This window comes from Oryctolagus cuniculus, chromosome 5 (genome assembly GCF_051225735.1).
Source record: "Oryctolagus cuniculus isolate XC-2025 breed Fujian yellow rabbit chromosome 5, ASM5122573v1, whole genome shotgun sequence".
In the NCBI taxonomy this organism is placed as follows: Eukaryota; Metazoa; Chordata; class Mammalia; order Lagomorpha; family Leporidae; genus Oryctolagus; species Oryctolagus cuniculus.
Window position 1 is genome coordinate 21359173 of NC_142871.1, and position 16368 is coordinate 21375540.

General features: G+C 40.8%; 1 pseudogene; it reads left to right on the top strand.

Moving 5' to 3' along the window:
- Window positions 1-14106: 14106 nt before the first annotated feature.
- Window positions 14107-15466, top strand: LOC149126434 (tRNA-splicing ligase complex subunit RTRAF-like; annotated as a pseudogene).
- Window positions 15467-16368: the final 902 nt, after the last annotated feature.

The window sequence follows — 16368 nt, forward strand, 5'->3', positions numbered from 1 at the left end:
TTGTGGATTTTGGATGCATTATTAAAATTATTAAAGGGCCTCTGAGATGCCATAAACATATTTAGACCCCAACAGTCATATCTCTTTCATGGCAGGTGGTGAATGTTGGAGTTATACTTATGAATGGGATAGTCTCTGTGAGTAGATGAGGCATAATGTTGGATGGGGAAGAAATAGAAAAGGATAAATAAATAATAGCAGAGAAGGGATTGAAGTGGGGTTCTAGGCTGATTTGTTGAAAGGTCATTTTTAAAAATTAACTTGATGAATGACTTCCCTGACTGGTTGAGGACTTTGTGTGTGTGTGTGTGTGTGTGTGTGTGTAAGTTTTAGCTTGATTCCTGCTTCTACCTCAGCCTTGCCTTCCTCCTACCTCAGAACTTGACCTTGAACCTATAATAAAAAAAAAAAAACACGAACCTTGGAGATAGGATGAGGGAGAAGCAGAGAGCAAAGATGAAACTAAAAAATTTAATAATCCTCAAAATTTTGCAAATCAGGCAATTGGCAAATTGTTTTTCAAGACATTGTTTAGTTTAGTAAATTGACTTGCTTTCCTCAAGTACAACTATCTCCTAATTGTCTTTCTTTCCTAGTACGGGTTCCCGTGGCTTTCCTACTCAATTAAAATAAGGAGAAATGACATCTGTGATGATGTGCACATATGTACACCACAAGATGACATGACTAGCCCAGAGGTACAACTCACTGCCTGGCCTAGAGTCATAAGATGAAGAAAGACTTCTCAAATGTTAGCCCCCTCTACAATCTTGCCTTATGTTAGGCTGCCTTGAAAGCAAACTTCACCAGCATTATTTGCTTAGACGTTCTGAGCATGGTAGATCTTTTAGTCATCACAACTGGGAATCAAATTTAAGAATAGGGGCCGGCGCCATGGCTCACTTGGTTACTCCTCTGCCTGTAGCGCCAGCATCCCATATGGGCACCGGGTTCTAGTTCCGGTTACTCCTCTTCCAGTCCAGCTCTCTGCTGTGGCTCAGGAGGGCAGTGGAGGATGGCCCAAGTGCTGGGGCCCCCGCACCTGCATGGGAGACCAGGAAGAAGCACCTGGCTCCTGGCTTCAGATTGGCGCAGTGGCAGCTGTGGCGGCCATTTAGGGAGTGAACCAGTGGAGGGAAGACCTTTCTCTCTGTCTCTCTCTCTCTCACTGTCTATAACTCTGTCAAATAAAAAAAAAAAAAAAGAATAATTCTAAGAAAAAAAAGAATAATTGTAGATTCCCTCAAACAGCCCCTCTGATTATCCAGGCTATGAATCCATAGACTGAATGGCTTATAGATAATAGACATTTATTTTGTACTGATCTAGAAGCTGGGAAATTCAAAATCAAGGCACTGTCAGATTTAGTGTCTGGGGAAATCCTGCCCTTGGATCATAGATGATGTCTTTTCTCTGTGCCCTCACATGGTAGAAGACAAGGAAACTCCCTGGGGCCTCCTTCATGAAGGCACTAGTCCCATTCATGAAACTCCACCCTCAGGACCTAATCACTAGTCCCATTCATGAAACTTCACCCTCAGGACCTAATCACTAGTCCCATTCATGGAACTTCACTCTCAGGACCTATTCACTTCTCAAAAGCCCTGTATCCTGATACCACCATATTAAAGATTAGCTTTCAACATATGAATGAGGGGGCACACACACTGAGTCCATTGCAGGTCTGCAGCACCTTTGAAAACCTCAGTCTATGCAGGCAACACTGTCTCATCAATCCTCAAACTGCATTCCCCTTATTTCTTGGGCTGCTACTTACTCTTATCTTCTGTTGCTTACATCAGAATCAATGCCCTTTAGAAAGATCTTTAAAGGAAGTCTAAGAAATTCATAAGAAGAAGTCTCAGGAATGCCAATAGCAACAATGAAATACTCTTGGTAACCTATAAAACTGGCAAATCACACAGAAAGGAACTCGACTGGTTTTGGCTTCTGTAGGAATACAGATTGCACAGTGCTTCCTGGAGAGCATTTGCAAACACGCTTCCATCTTCCTGTTCTCTTCTAAGGATTTTGCCTAAAGAAATAGAAACTGTAAGCAAAAATCCCTCTCAGAGCAGTGAAAAGAGTAAAAATAATGGAAATACCTTTGATGTTATTCCTTACTGGATATCTGAATACATGTACAATGCTGCACTTTATATGAAACATGATAAAGATTAATATGCAAGTGCAAAAAATGATCACTATATTTTAAATGAGGAAAATAATAGATTTCAAATGAGTAGGTATAATATAACACATTCAAGCATAGTATATATAATGTTGGAAGAAAAGAGTATCGATTACTATACTGAATTAAATAGCAATAGTTGTCTCTAGGTTAAGGAATGGAAAGTGTATTTTATGCTCTTTTTGCTACATCTTAATTTTTGAGGTTTTTGATGGCTAACATATCTTCAATGAAGCAATCCTGGTTTCAGCCTCTTGTATTTCTTCTAAAAAATAATTGTATGATTTTTTCCTATAATTAAGAAAGCGATTTTAAAAAGTAGCTGTAGTTCCCTGCTGAAAGAATTCCCAAATATCCTTTCTCTCCCTGTTAGCCAAAATCCTTCTCTAGAATACAGTATCCAAAATGATCACTGATACATTTGAGGGAAACTGAAAATAGAAAAAATAAGCAAATTTAAAAAGACTTGAAACAGTAACGTAGCAAGATGAAACCCCTTTAGAAAAATCAGTCAATATTCAGATTCCTGTTCATTCTCTAGACACAGCTCCATTCCTCTGCTTGGCGGAATACATTTGGGAAAGGAGTGATGCTGTCCTGTCTTCTTTCTTGCTTTTCCAAAACAAGCTGTATTTAACCCAGCAGGGAGGACCTCTTACTGCAGGTAGGACTATTTAAAAAAAAAAAAAAAAAAAAGGAAAAGCCCCACAGTGCATGCCAAGCCCCTACACCGTGAAGGCTGTTCAGGAGAGGATGCCTACAATAACTTTATTATTTAGTCTTTTTTAAAAAAACAATCGGAACAGTCCTTTCCGGCAAACACTCAACTAGTGCCACCAGGTTCACAGCAGCTGACTGCTGGACGCAGCAGCAAATCAACCAGAAAAACATCTCAGCGGTTTCTGGGGTTTCACGGGAAGAACGGAAACTCCTAAGAGCCCGGCCTTCTCTCGGGGAAACGGGCCACTTGGACTCCAGCTGTGCGCCTCTCTTCCCACTCGGAGCTGCGTCAGCATCCCGGGGCTTGGAGTCTGCGCCTTCATCATTGTGTAACAGCCTGGCTCGGCCTCTCAGTCCGCACGCTTGTCACTGGTGCCCCCTGCTGGAATAGTAGACGAATGGCACCTTCCTTGACTTCCTCCAGGCTGTTTCCACTTTTAGGACATGATTTTCTCACTGTGCCACCATGAGAACGGAGATTTCTGCAGGGAAAGCCATGAAATAAACTGTAACCAGAAGGACACAGCGATCCACGGAACAACACAGCCATCATGTGATTTGGAGGCGGAAGTCTCAGCAGTTTCCCCCACACAGTAGAACCTGTCCTTTGTTTAGGTCTGCACATCTGCAGGACGTAGCAGCCTGGTCTCAGGGTCACAGGGCAGAGAGGCGGCCAGACAGGATTCCTGTGTGCAGCCTTCTCTTGTTTTTCACCTTGCAGTATTCCACAGAAGCAGAAAGACCTTTCAAACAGCAATGTCCTAGAGGCTTCCTTTCCCCTTAGTCCTTAAAGAAAAAAGAAAAACCATAAACTGTCGTTTCTATAAAATGACAGTGAGCTCTCCTGAATTGTGAACTGTCACCATTCCTTCTTAAATATTCTAGGAGTATTCAAACTTGTGCCCAAACCTTCTCTTTCAAAGTTTTAGAGCCCTGAGCTCAGGGAGCTGTGGCAGCACAGTCACTCATCCCATTGGCTCTCACTGAAGACAGGTTAAGGGTCAGTATTGTAGTGCTACTGACATGTTCTCTTTGCTCTGTTGGAGTCAGATGTGACTCATCTCTCACCTGCCTGGCTCAATCTGTGGCTGGGTCGAGATGTTGGGGATGGGCAGAGGTGGAGTGGCCAACAGTGCTCTGTAGGCCAGGGATGTAGACCTGTTGGGATGCTCCCTCGGAGTGCTGTCTCTGAAGTGTTTAGGACATCTGTGACTTAATCTTAGTCCCGGTTATACTTACTCCCCTGTATTCGCGTGTTTCTCAGTCCTAGTAGTGCTTTAAAATCACCCAGGGAGGTATTTTTTAAAACCACTCATGCTCAGAATCTGCTCCAGACTAATTCTTTCAGAAACTCTCAGGGTAGGATCAGGTCTCTATATTTCATTTAAGATTCTCCGACGTCAGTGGTGATCAACCAAGGAAGAGAACCATTGGTACTGGTCTTTATCTCCCCAGGTTGTAGCAAGAAACTCGGAAATGGTCAATGAACGAATGGGCAAATCAATGCATGAATTAATAGGGGCTGGGAAGGGCAAATAGCATACTCTTTTATGACAAACATGCTAACCTATTGTGATTAATGAATAGCTGCTAGACAATACCAAGCAGTCAGTCCTCAGCTAGGTGTGGGAAGCTCTGTGGATAAGGCTTCTGGGAATGGATCAAGTATCTAAATGATGGGCAAAGACCCCAACTCAACCTGTGTTCATTACTGATCCTGACGCAGTAAAATTCTTCCTCTGGAGGCTGGAAGCACCGAGAAGAGCGTGCAAGAGAGGATGAATTTAGATCATCTCCTGCACTACCAAGAAGGTGACAACTTCAGAGCAGAAAGAGTGTCTTTTTGCAGACCCTTTCTGGAAAGAATCTCTCTCCCTAGATGTGTGGGACTGCACTAGCTGCTAAAGTAAGTATAGGCAACAGGGAACTCACAAAAAGTAGGGACAGAATTAAAATTCTCTGGGATCACAGATTGGCGTCAAATTCATGCCGTGAAGGATGGTACCAGATGGAGCCCTTCTGGGCCGTGTGCACCTCTAGAAAGAAGAAGCAAGTGATTAAGGCAGCCCCAGGCAGAGATGCATCTCAGGCTAGAGCCAGGCTGGCCCTCCAGAACTGTGTCTCCAGGCTTTGGGCCAAACAAGTTTTGCAAACAACTGAGACGATTTCCTGTCTCATTTTTTAGGTTATGAATATTCAGAATGGAATTAACAACTTACATTTCCCTCTCAATGGTCAGGGAAATGTAGTGTATCTTATTAGTCACTTCAGAATTACCTACTTTATAATTCTAAGGAACCAATCTTCCCTCTGGCGATATTCCAGATACAACTGAGCGATTTGGTGCACTGGAGTTGTTCAGAAAATATGGAGCTTTGGGGGAAAGTCCCTTTTCACCCTGAGTGGTGTTGGTGGCTGTTGGGGAGCTCTCCAGTCCTAACAAATATGCACTACTAATAAATATGCTGTACATCAAAAAGCCTGGCCCAGTATCATAATTGTGTTGGATCCCATCCACTATTAGAACAAAAACCCTGGTATACCTCTTTCTGACATCTGCACCTTGACCTTGAACCAGACCTTGGCATTGGGAGGCTGGGTGTCAGCATGGTTGACTTTCTCACTGCTTACTGGTTCTGTATCTTTCTTCACTCACAGCTTCGTTTCAGTTCCTCTGGAGTTAGGACCAACAAGATAGATGAAAATGGGAAAAAGACTAACGGTTAGAAGCTGGCACAGTTACCATAAGTGCTGGTGCCCCTTGACCACACTTTTACATTTGAGGCTTTCCAGGGTGTGGATTGTTGTTTAGAGGTTATAGACCTGCAGACCCTAGCAATGAGAAGTTTGTTGCCTGTCATCTGGTAGTCAGATTTGACTCCCAGCTCAGCCCCAGGTCCCACAGTGCTCCACGCCTCTTTTGGGGTCTGCTGTGGGCTAAATGTTTGTATGCTCCCAGAATTACTGTGCTGAAGCCTAAATCTCCACTGTCTCAGTTGTCACAGGTGTGATTTTTGAAAGATTACTCGATCATGAGGATGGAGTCCTCAGTGTGAGATTAGTATCCTGATAACAGAAATGGATGAATGGATACAGAAAACGTAGAATATGTCCAGTCATGCATTATTTAACTATGGGTATTTGTTCTAAGAAGTGTGTCATTAGGTGATTTTTTATCATTGCACATCCTAGAGTGTACTTGCACAAACTAGATGGCATGGGTCAATCATTCAATGTGGCCATTTGATGCAATCAAGAGATGCTGTAAATTGATGACATAGCATATCATGGTGCTTTCCAATACATTGTTTTTCTTAATAAAAAGTAGGAGTATACTCTAACTATAAAATGTTATTCAGAAAATATTGTTATAGTAAATATATGTAATGATAACATAACCATTTATTGTCATTGTCAAGTCCTATATACTGCGCATAATTCTAATCACTGTTCTTTTACATGATTGACAGCACAGTTTACACCTGCATCAACACAAGCACATTAGTGATGTGTTGCATTATGATGTGCAGTAGCTGTGAAGTCACTAGGCAATAGAAATTTTCTCAAATCCATTTTAACTTTATGGGAACATCATTATGTGGTCCATTGTTGATCAAAATGACTGTATATGAAATAAATGTTACTCAGCTTTTATTTTAAAGATTTATTTTATTTATTTGAGAGAGAGAGAGAGAGTGCTATCTCTCACATCCTCTGGTTTCTCTCCAAATGTTCACAATGGCTGGGGCTAGGCCAGGCTGAAGCCAGGATCCTGGAACTGCAGGCAGGTCTCTCGTGTAGGTGGCAGGGGCCCAAGTATTTCCGCTATGTTCTGCTGCTTTCTCAGGTGCATTAACACAGAGTTGGATGGGAAGTGGAGCAGCCAGAACTTGAATCAGCACTCATTTTGGATGTCGGTGTCGCAGGTGGCGATTTAACCTGCTGTGCTATAATATAGGCCCCAGAATATTACTCAGCTTTAAAAGTTAAGGGAATTTTGACATCTGTGATTGCATGGGTGACATTATGCTAAGTGAAATAAATCAGATCCAGAAAAGCAAATGCTGCATGATCTCATATATATATATATATATATATATGGACTCAAAATGTCAAGCTCAAAGAAACAGAGTGTAGAGAGGTAACCACCAGAAAACAAAGGGTGAAGGTAGTGTGGAGATGTTTGTTAAAGCGCATACACTGTTAACTGTGAGAAGAATAAATTCTAGAGACCTACTATTTCTCATGGTGAATACAGTTAACAGTACTGTAAGGCATAATAAAATTTGCTTGGATATTAAATATGCTCATCACAATTTTTAAAAAGGTTAGCATGTAATGTGATAGATATGTTAATAAGCTTAATTTTGGTAATGACTGTGTATTTAGAAGGAAATACCATGTGTACATGTTAAATGTATGCAATTTTTTCTTTGTCAATTATATCTCAATACAGTTGGAAAGATGGAATGAATGAATGAAAAAATAAGTAAACAGGGTGGAGGCGAAGAAACAAGAGAAATTACTTCCTCACGCCCTCTCTCCATACTCTCCACCAGGGAAAGTTACAACACGAATATGGCCATGTGCAAAGCAGGAAGTGAGCCTGGGGCAGACAACAGTTCTCCTGGCACCTTCTTCTTGGCTTTTCCAGCCCCTAAAACGGTGAGAAATAAATGTGGTAGAAGCTGCCTATTCGATGTTAATTTGCTCTCGTGGCCTGAACTGGGCCATGCTGTTGCTCCAGGTGATTCCAATAGGTGAAACTTTTCTAAGTTATGTCAAATCAGTTTCTGTAATCTGGTCATGTGTCTGGAAGAGTCGGTCCTTTGCCCTGCTTTGGTGCATGGAAGCTAGCTTGCCGTGGAGTTTGGTGCTTCTCATTGCACAACCTGTGGCTGTGTACCTGACCCGTCACCCTCCAGCTTTTCAGGTACATCACGGAATTTGGTCCTCATGTTCTCCACATTCCAGGGCACAAGCATCACATGCTTCAAAGAATCTCCTTAAAACCCCTCACATTTGGGCTTAAGGTATTGGGGGAAGGGGAATGACTTCCATCTCTTTCCCAGTTTGGGGAGGCGGGGAAGAACAGAAAAAAATTACAGTGATGTACAGCACCTCACTTTGGAATATAGAGGTGCTTGGTACCTGTGGCAATTTAAAAATATGTTCATAAATTATTTTATAGTCTTCTCTTTATGAAGAGGGATCTGGAGCTGGTGTGGCATAGTGGATAAAACCACTGTCTATGATGCCAGCATTTTGTGTGGGCACCAGTTCAAGTCTCAGCTGCTCTACTTCCAATCCATCTCCTCACTAATGGCCTGGGAAAGCAGTGGAAGATGGCCCAAGTGTTTGATACCCTGTCACCCATGTGAGAGCTCCTGGCTCCTGGATTCAGCCAGGCCCAGCCCTGGCTATTGCAATCATCTGGGAAGTGAACCAGCAGATGGAAGATCTCTGCCTAACTCTGACTTCCAAATAAATAAACCTTAAAAAAGTGATGGGGTTGAATTCTTTCATGTTTGAGTATAGGCTGGTATTACTACCTTGCTTCTAGCAAGCAGACTATGAAGAAAGTAATGAATGAGACTGAAAGATTTGCTCATTGATAGAAATTTTGCCTCTTAACTCACTGACTTTTTTTTTTTTTATCATGAATCACTTGTTGTAGGTGAAGCCAGGTGCCATATTGTGAGGGTACTCAACAATCCTCTGCAAGGGTTCATGTAGTAAGGAACTAGGGGATCCTGCCAGTAGCCTTTGAGTGACCACCTTGAAAATCAATCCCCTCTCCCCAGCTCAGCTTGTGGATAATGAGAGCCCAACCCCATGAACCTCAAGCGAATCCAAGCTAGAGTCACTCAGCTTAGTGGCTCATGTGAGGTACAGGAGGAGTTATAGTTGAGCATTTATTGCACCATCTTGGCCTATAAGATGGGAACTTCCCTTTCTGAGAAATGCCAGGGAGAGTTAGCTCATGTACTCATGTGGATAGCCCATCTGTATCCTCACTGTACCTATCATTGCACTCAGTACTACTGCCTTTTCCTACACCCTACTGTAAGGCTTTTCCCAGGGGCTTCCTGTGCCTATAGTGACTTGCTCTCCTGAGTGGAGGAAACCAGACGTACTGCTGAGTTATGGCATTAGAGCAGCTGTCTTCCAATGACAGAAAAGGTTGGTAAATGATTCTTGGATGATGTTGGGATTTTTTTTAGCTTAACTTCTTAGAATTAAATATTGCTTTGCTTGGTACAAGTTTGCTTTTGGCACAGAGAGAGAGGTCCTTTTTCACAGGTTTCTGCATATTTCTTAGTCAATATGGTGTTTAGCATTTGCTGTTTGTCTGCATTAAATTGGATTCTTCTGTACTCCTACACATTCTCATTACTGTTCCCCTGTAACAAATAATGAGTGATTACAGATATATAGATAAAGGATTTCTTTTTAATGAAAAGAATATGGTCCACTCAAAATTCATATTCCCGGTGAGAAAAAAGTGGAACAGAAACACAATGGAAAGTGAAGCCAAATCTATGGATATACTGGCTTCTAGAGTATGCATTGGACTTCTGTAGTGTGATGGAGACCAAGCATGCAATACAAAAGTATAGGACCCAGGCCAGTTATTGATGCAAAATTGGGAGCTTGAGTAGAATTCTTCCTCCCATAATTGGAGGCTAAGAAATGAGCCTACTCACTATCCAGGAGTGTGACTTCTTTAAGCTGGGTGTTGGGGGAAAGAACATGGTAGTCCGGCCAGTACCTGAGATGAGCCACCCACCAGCTTCAAAAACAGACCCTCAGTTTCCCTGGCATAACTGCTGGGTGGAAACACTAAGCTGATAGGCAGTTGGAAGGGTAGATGCTAGATGCAGAAGGGTGAAGGTAGGAAGAAGGAAAGCATTTATATTGAAGTTTTGCTGTATACAGGGAAAACCAGTGCCAAGAAAGATATCCAACAGAATCTACACACTAACTCAACTATTTATTGTCAATGAAATACATTGTTTTAGGATACCCTGAATAGGACTAAAGTATAATTGTGTTAAATATGCATTGTTCTAAAACTTATTATATCATTTGATAAAAAATAGCACCATAAAGTAGGTACAATTATCCTCATTTTGCAAATGAGGAATGATAGACATTAAGAAGTTTAGGAACTAACACTAGCACACACAGTTTGTTACTGTAAGTACGGAATATGTAATTGACTATGTAGTCAACGGAAGCAAGAAACTACAAGCAAGAGTAACAAAATATGAAATGAAACAACAAATCATGATATTAAAAGGAAGACAATAGGTATATATAAAATAACCAATAGATCTTGAAAATTAAAAAAAAAAAATAATGGTCCAGAATATCTTCTCAATAGAGGATAAACTTCAACTGGACATAAATCCAGGGTGACTTGGTGAGCTAGTAATCCATAATTTACCTAGAACTTGGCATGGCAAAAAAGAGAAATCAAATGTGTGAAGCAAATGTTAATAGGGTGAATAGAAGAGGACTTCGGGGCAGATATTTGGCCTAGGGGTTAAGATGCCCATGCTCCGTGTTGAGTGCCTGGGTTTGATGCCTGGGTTTAGCTCTTGGCTCCAGGTTCCTGGATGTACTAGTATGACTTAAGTAATTGTGTCCCTGTCACCAGTATGGGAACCCTGGGTTGGATTCCTGGTTCTTGGCTTTAGCTCAGCCCAGTTTGGTTGTTGTGTGCGTTTGGGGAGTGAGCCAATAGTTAGGAACACACTCTCTTTCACACTCTCCATCCCCCACCTCTCAAATAAATAAATATTTAATTCAACAAAAATAAAGAGGGATTCCAACATCTGTCTCATAGGAATTCCAAAATAGACACTTGGGAAAATGCCTGAGAAGTTATAAGCATAGTGAATACATGTTCCTTTTATTTTCACATTATGATTAACAAAATCTATCTACTGATCTTGTGACCAATTGCTTGAGAATTCCAGAAAGCAGCCTTGAGAGAGTGGCTGAAGTCGCAACATAATGTGGCCCAACCCAGTCCACATGATCTGAGGGCTGGGTTCATGACTGCAGGATGAAAGTAACCTCTGTGACTCCAGCCAGCGGTACTGGCTGGCCAGAGGCCAACATGCAGCAGGCCCTATCCTTTGTTGCCCTTTGTTTCTGACTCCACTTGACCTACCCTTACTTGTTTTACAAGTCCTCCTGTTAGTTGCAAATGGAGAAAGGCACTGTGGAGACCAAAGATGTCTGCTTTTCCTCAAGCCTACTAGTCTCTTGAATAAATGTGTTCATTCACTGTTGAGTAGTCTGGCCTAATTTTACAGCCATCAAAATACTATTCAAAGAGATATCAGCTGAGAAACTCCCAGAACCAAATATATATGTATATATATATTTAATATATAATATAATATAATAATATAGCTTCCTCCTGGTCTCCCATGCAGGTGCAGGGGCCCAAGGACTTGGGCCATCTTCTACTGCTTTCTCGGGCCATGGCAGAGAGCTGGATCGGAAGTGGAGCAGCTGGGACTCGAACTGGCACCCAAATGGGATGGCGGCACTGCAGGAGGTGGCTTCACCTGCTACACCACAGAGCTGTCCCATGTGCTACTGTTTTCAAGGGGACAACAAATTATTTTAGTACTATAATTGTGCCCTGGTTTTCCAGTATTAGTGAAGAAATCTCCTTGGAAAGTGTGTTTTACTTGCCTTCTTTGTAATACCAAAGTCAGAAAGCAGCCATGAAATATTTAAAATTTTAGCAAACTAAAATGTTGAATGAACTAAATCCAGCTTAGTCTATCAGCATATTGACAACATATATCTGAGTGAAAAATCATTTTGTAGGATATATTAAAATGAAACCCTGTACATACTGTTTTAAACTATGCTAAAATGGGTCACACTCACGTAACCATCATTTAAATGAAAAAGATTAACACAATGCCATCAACCCATAATCTTGTCTCTTGTTTTCTGACAAATTTTTCCCATCCAAAAAGTTATCACTAATTACAAATACTGATGTTTTGTTAAAAAATTTGTGTTCATTAAATTACCCAGTTTGTATTCTGTGTGTTTTCATTTTGTTTAACATTAAGCTTATGATATTTGCTAATATTGTTGGTTTGAGTTTAGCCATGTATTAATTACATGGAAGGAAGAAAAGCTATCTATCATCTAATGTATTCCTTTTGAAGTCATTATATATACCTTGTGTTACTCAGAATACACTCGGTTTATGTTAATAACATAACAGTAGTAAAATACCTATAAAAGCTCATTAAGTCAACGCAGTGTTTATTTCTCACTCTTGGAAAGTTCAAGATAGGCCAGGTGAGTCTCTTGGCTGTTGTCCTCTAGATGTGATTCAGAAGCCCACATTGCTTAGATCTTAGGGTCCTGACATTTCAATATGTGATCTACATGTTTGCTGCCAACAGGGTAACAAAGGAGATGAAATTATAAAGAGGCTATTGTCTGCACTGACGTGGAATTGACACATGCATCACGTTTACATCCATTGGCCACCATGAGCCAGAAAGCCCTTCCACCTGCTTACTGGCTAGGAAGTCATCTTCCAGAGGCTTACGCAGTGGAGGTAAATCAGATATTGGTGGACATTAGTGAAGTCTATCAGACGTACCTTAATAAAATAATTTAGACAGACCTAATATAAATTATAATACTGTAATCATTGTTGAAAAATGCTTGATACTTTGTGATAAACTAATGGTTGATACAATATATTTAAGCAAGAAAAGGCATTCATCTGCTGTAAAGAAAAAAAATGACATTTAATTACAAAACATTACACAATGTTAGTAATACTGATGTTACTAACAGCAGCAAAATGGATCACAAAACCAATAATCCAAAAGAAAAGTGGAGGAAAATATTTGAAGACTAGCATAGAAGACATAATCAAACTGACAATAATACTATGCTCACCAGTAAACAGTGAAAAGTTTCATTCATCAAAACTATAGAAATTGTTCAAATGGAGAATTTTCAGTTCTAGAGGAGTTATAGGGAAATAAGTACAAGTTTCGCATACTACTAGAAGCAATATAAATTATAATTACACTGTGAAAAGTAATTGTTATAGGGTATATTAACCTTCTATGTGAATATCCTATAACTGCAATTCCATTGCTGGAGAATTGACACAAAGAAATACTTGGATATATGCAAGTAAGAGAAGGTTAAGAGTGCTCAATTCACCATCATCTGTAAGCATATAAAATAAGTGCTAGATTAAATATCCATTAATAGGAGACTGGTTAAAAATTATATAATCTTTATTTGCACTGAAACAATAAATTTATCTCACAAAATGATTATTCAGTTACCAATTTTGAATAACATTGGTTTTTGAAAATGTATAGCAATTTTTTGGATGACTATTTTTTTGAGGAACAATGTTTTCACCTAAAAACATAAAAAATAAAAAATGATGTTTCCATTTTTATGTTTTAGACAAGGATACACTCAAAAGTTAATCCAGGGTAACGATGTCTGCACTTGTCTGAACCCAGGGCACTTTATTTTATGCAGGCCCACAGAGAAAGAAGGATGAAATATAGCAGCTTCTGAAATTGTTTTTGATGCGCATGCACTGCTATTCTCCAATGTTTTAAACGTAGGCTGTGTTTAGCCTTTCCTGTGCCCTAAACTTTCTGTTGTAACTATATTTTGGATTATGCTTTGAATTAAAGGTAACCAAAATCTTCCAGATGGCTCAGAGTTTGGTGAAATAAATGTTGCAGAAAGGGAAAAAACATGAATGTGATAAAAGAGACTGAAGAGGAAGAGGGAAGTCAAACTCTTCCCATCCTTTATGGGCTCCCTGAGTAACCGATGCTGAACTCCTGGCTGAAGGGCGTTCGCTGCCCATCATTCCACCCACTTAAGGACACGGCCTGCCTCTGCTGTCACTGTCCCTTCCGCAGTGAGTACACCCAACTGCATGTTAGGTTTTTGAAAATCTGACTTTGTTTGCCTTAAATTACTTTTTATTATTTAAATTTGGTTTTATTGTCACTTTATTTCTTGCTGCAAAATAGTTTTATTATCTCAGGTTAAAGTGAAATGACTCACAACTTGTCCCATTACAACTGATATAAATATTTTACTTTCAATTTCACAACTTTAGCTCTAGCTGTGTTGCCTGTGCCTGTGCTGCCTGCTTCTCCTTGCTTCTCCTCTCCTGGCCAAGGCCTTGGGGGCCCAGAGCGAGGAGCGGGGACCATGTTCCAACGCAAGTTGATGGCTCTGGACTACCACAACCCTGCTGGCTTCAACTGCAAAGGTGAAACAGAATTTAGAAACTTTATTGTTTGGCTTGAAGATCAGAAAATCAGACACAACAAGATTGACGAGAGAGGGAATTTAAAAACCATTCATAGCAGTGGCTGGCCCAAGTTCTTTGAAAAGTATCTTAGAGATGTTAACTGACCTTTGAAGATTCAAGATCCACAGAAGGCAATTGACTGGGTTCTTGGTTTAGCTGTTAGACTTGAATATGGAGATAATGCTGAAAAATACAAGGACTTAGTACCCGATAATATAACAAAAGCTGGCAATGCAACTAAAAATGCAGAGCCACTGGTCAATTTGGATGTAAGTGATCCTGATTTCAAGGCTGGTGTAATGGCTTTGGCTAACCTGCTTCAGATGCAGCATCATGAGGATTCCTTGGCAATTCTCATTTTGCTTCAGGAGTGCTTAACACGGGACACAGTTGCTAAAGCAAATCGAACAAAAGAGGGCTTGCCTGCTGCTTTAAACAAACATATTCTTGTTTTTTTTTTCTTTTTTTTTTAGATTTATTTATTTATTTGAAAGAGTTACACAGAGAGGAGAGGCAGAGAGAGAGAGAGAGAGAGGTCTTCCATCCACTGGTTCACTCCACAATTGGCTGAAACTGCTGGAACTGTGCCGACCCAAAGCCAGGAGCCAGGAGCTTCTTCTGAGTCTCCCACGTGGGTGCAGGGGCCCAAGGACTCGGGCCATCTTCAGCTGCTTTCCCAGGCCACAGCAGAAAGCTGGATCAGAAGTGGAGCAGCTGGGACTCAAACCGGTGCCCATATGGGAGGCTGGCACTGCAGGCGGCAGCTTTGCCCGCTACGCCACAGCGCCGACCTATATTCTTGTTTTTGACACAGGAGATGCAGTTCTTAATGAAGCTGCTCAGATTCTGCGATTGCTGCATGTAGAAGAGCTGAGAGAGCTACAGACCAAAATTAATGAAGCCATAGTAGCTGTGCAGGCAGACCACAGACTGGGGAAAGCGGGAAGACGAACACTCGGGTTCACCTTCTCCCCTCCTTACTGTTTGGGAACCACGTACACTGCTGGCATGTGTTTGGAAATCCAGTGTCACATTGTCATGGAGGAATCCCAGGAAATTGACTGTGTTCTAAGGATTTACCACCACTGTTTTTTCTTTAATAAAGTTTGGGAAAATGGAAAAAAAAATTAACGACTTTACACAAAGTGACACCATTTCAGGAATAAGTTAAATGTATGAAATGTTTGCAAGGTTATTAAGAATGGTGAGTGAAAAAAAAATATTTCTTAACCTTGTATAAGTAGATCTTACTTCTGTACAGGAAATATTTGGAGCAATCTGGAATGACCCTATTAATGGTGGTACGGAATTACGCAGCATACTACTTATTAGTTACAGGATCTTGAGTCACAGGGAAAGGATCAAATCCTAGTTACATAACTTGTTAACTGCAAAATTTGGGCAATATAATCCCCTTACTTCCTAGCTGTGCTTTAAAAAAATCTATGTAAGTGATAAAAATTATTATATAAGTATCACGTATATGCACTTATAATTAGCAGGTATACACACAGGTGTGTACATATTATGTGATGATCAAGTTTTAAAAATTAACACGTAAGGCCGGCGCCGTGATGCAGTAAGTTAATCCTCTGCCTGCGGCGCTGGCATCCCATGTGTGTGCGGGTTCTAGTCCTGGTTGCCCCTCTTCCAGTCCAGCTCTCTGATATGACCCAGGAGGGCAGTCGAGGATGGACCAAGTGCTTGGGCCCCTGCACCGCATGGGAGACTGGGAGGAAGCACCTGGCTCCTGGCTTCGGATTGGCGCAGTTCCGGCCATTGCAGCCATCTGGGGAGTGAACCAACGGAAGGAGGACCTTTCTCTCTCTCCCTCTCACTGTCTGTAACTCTACCTGTCAAATAAATAAATAAAATCTTTAAAAAAATTAACATGTATTAGAAATCTAGTAGGTGGGCTGAGTTTTTGAAATAGGGTTTCCTATGCCACACATGACTGCCCTTCCTTGCAGAGTTTGAATACATGTGTAAATTTGAGTAAAATGTTTGCATGCTTCTCTAATGTTGTACTCCCAAGGTAAAAGCCTTTTCATATTGAACACCATAATTTCAAATGACAGATGGAATATATTCTTTTATT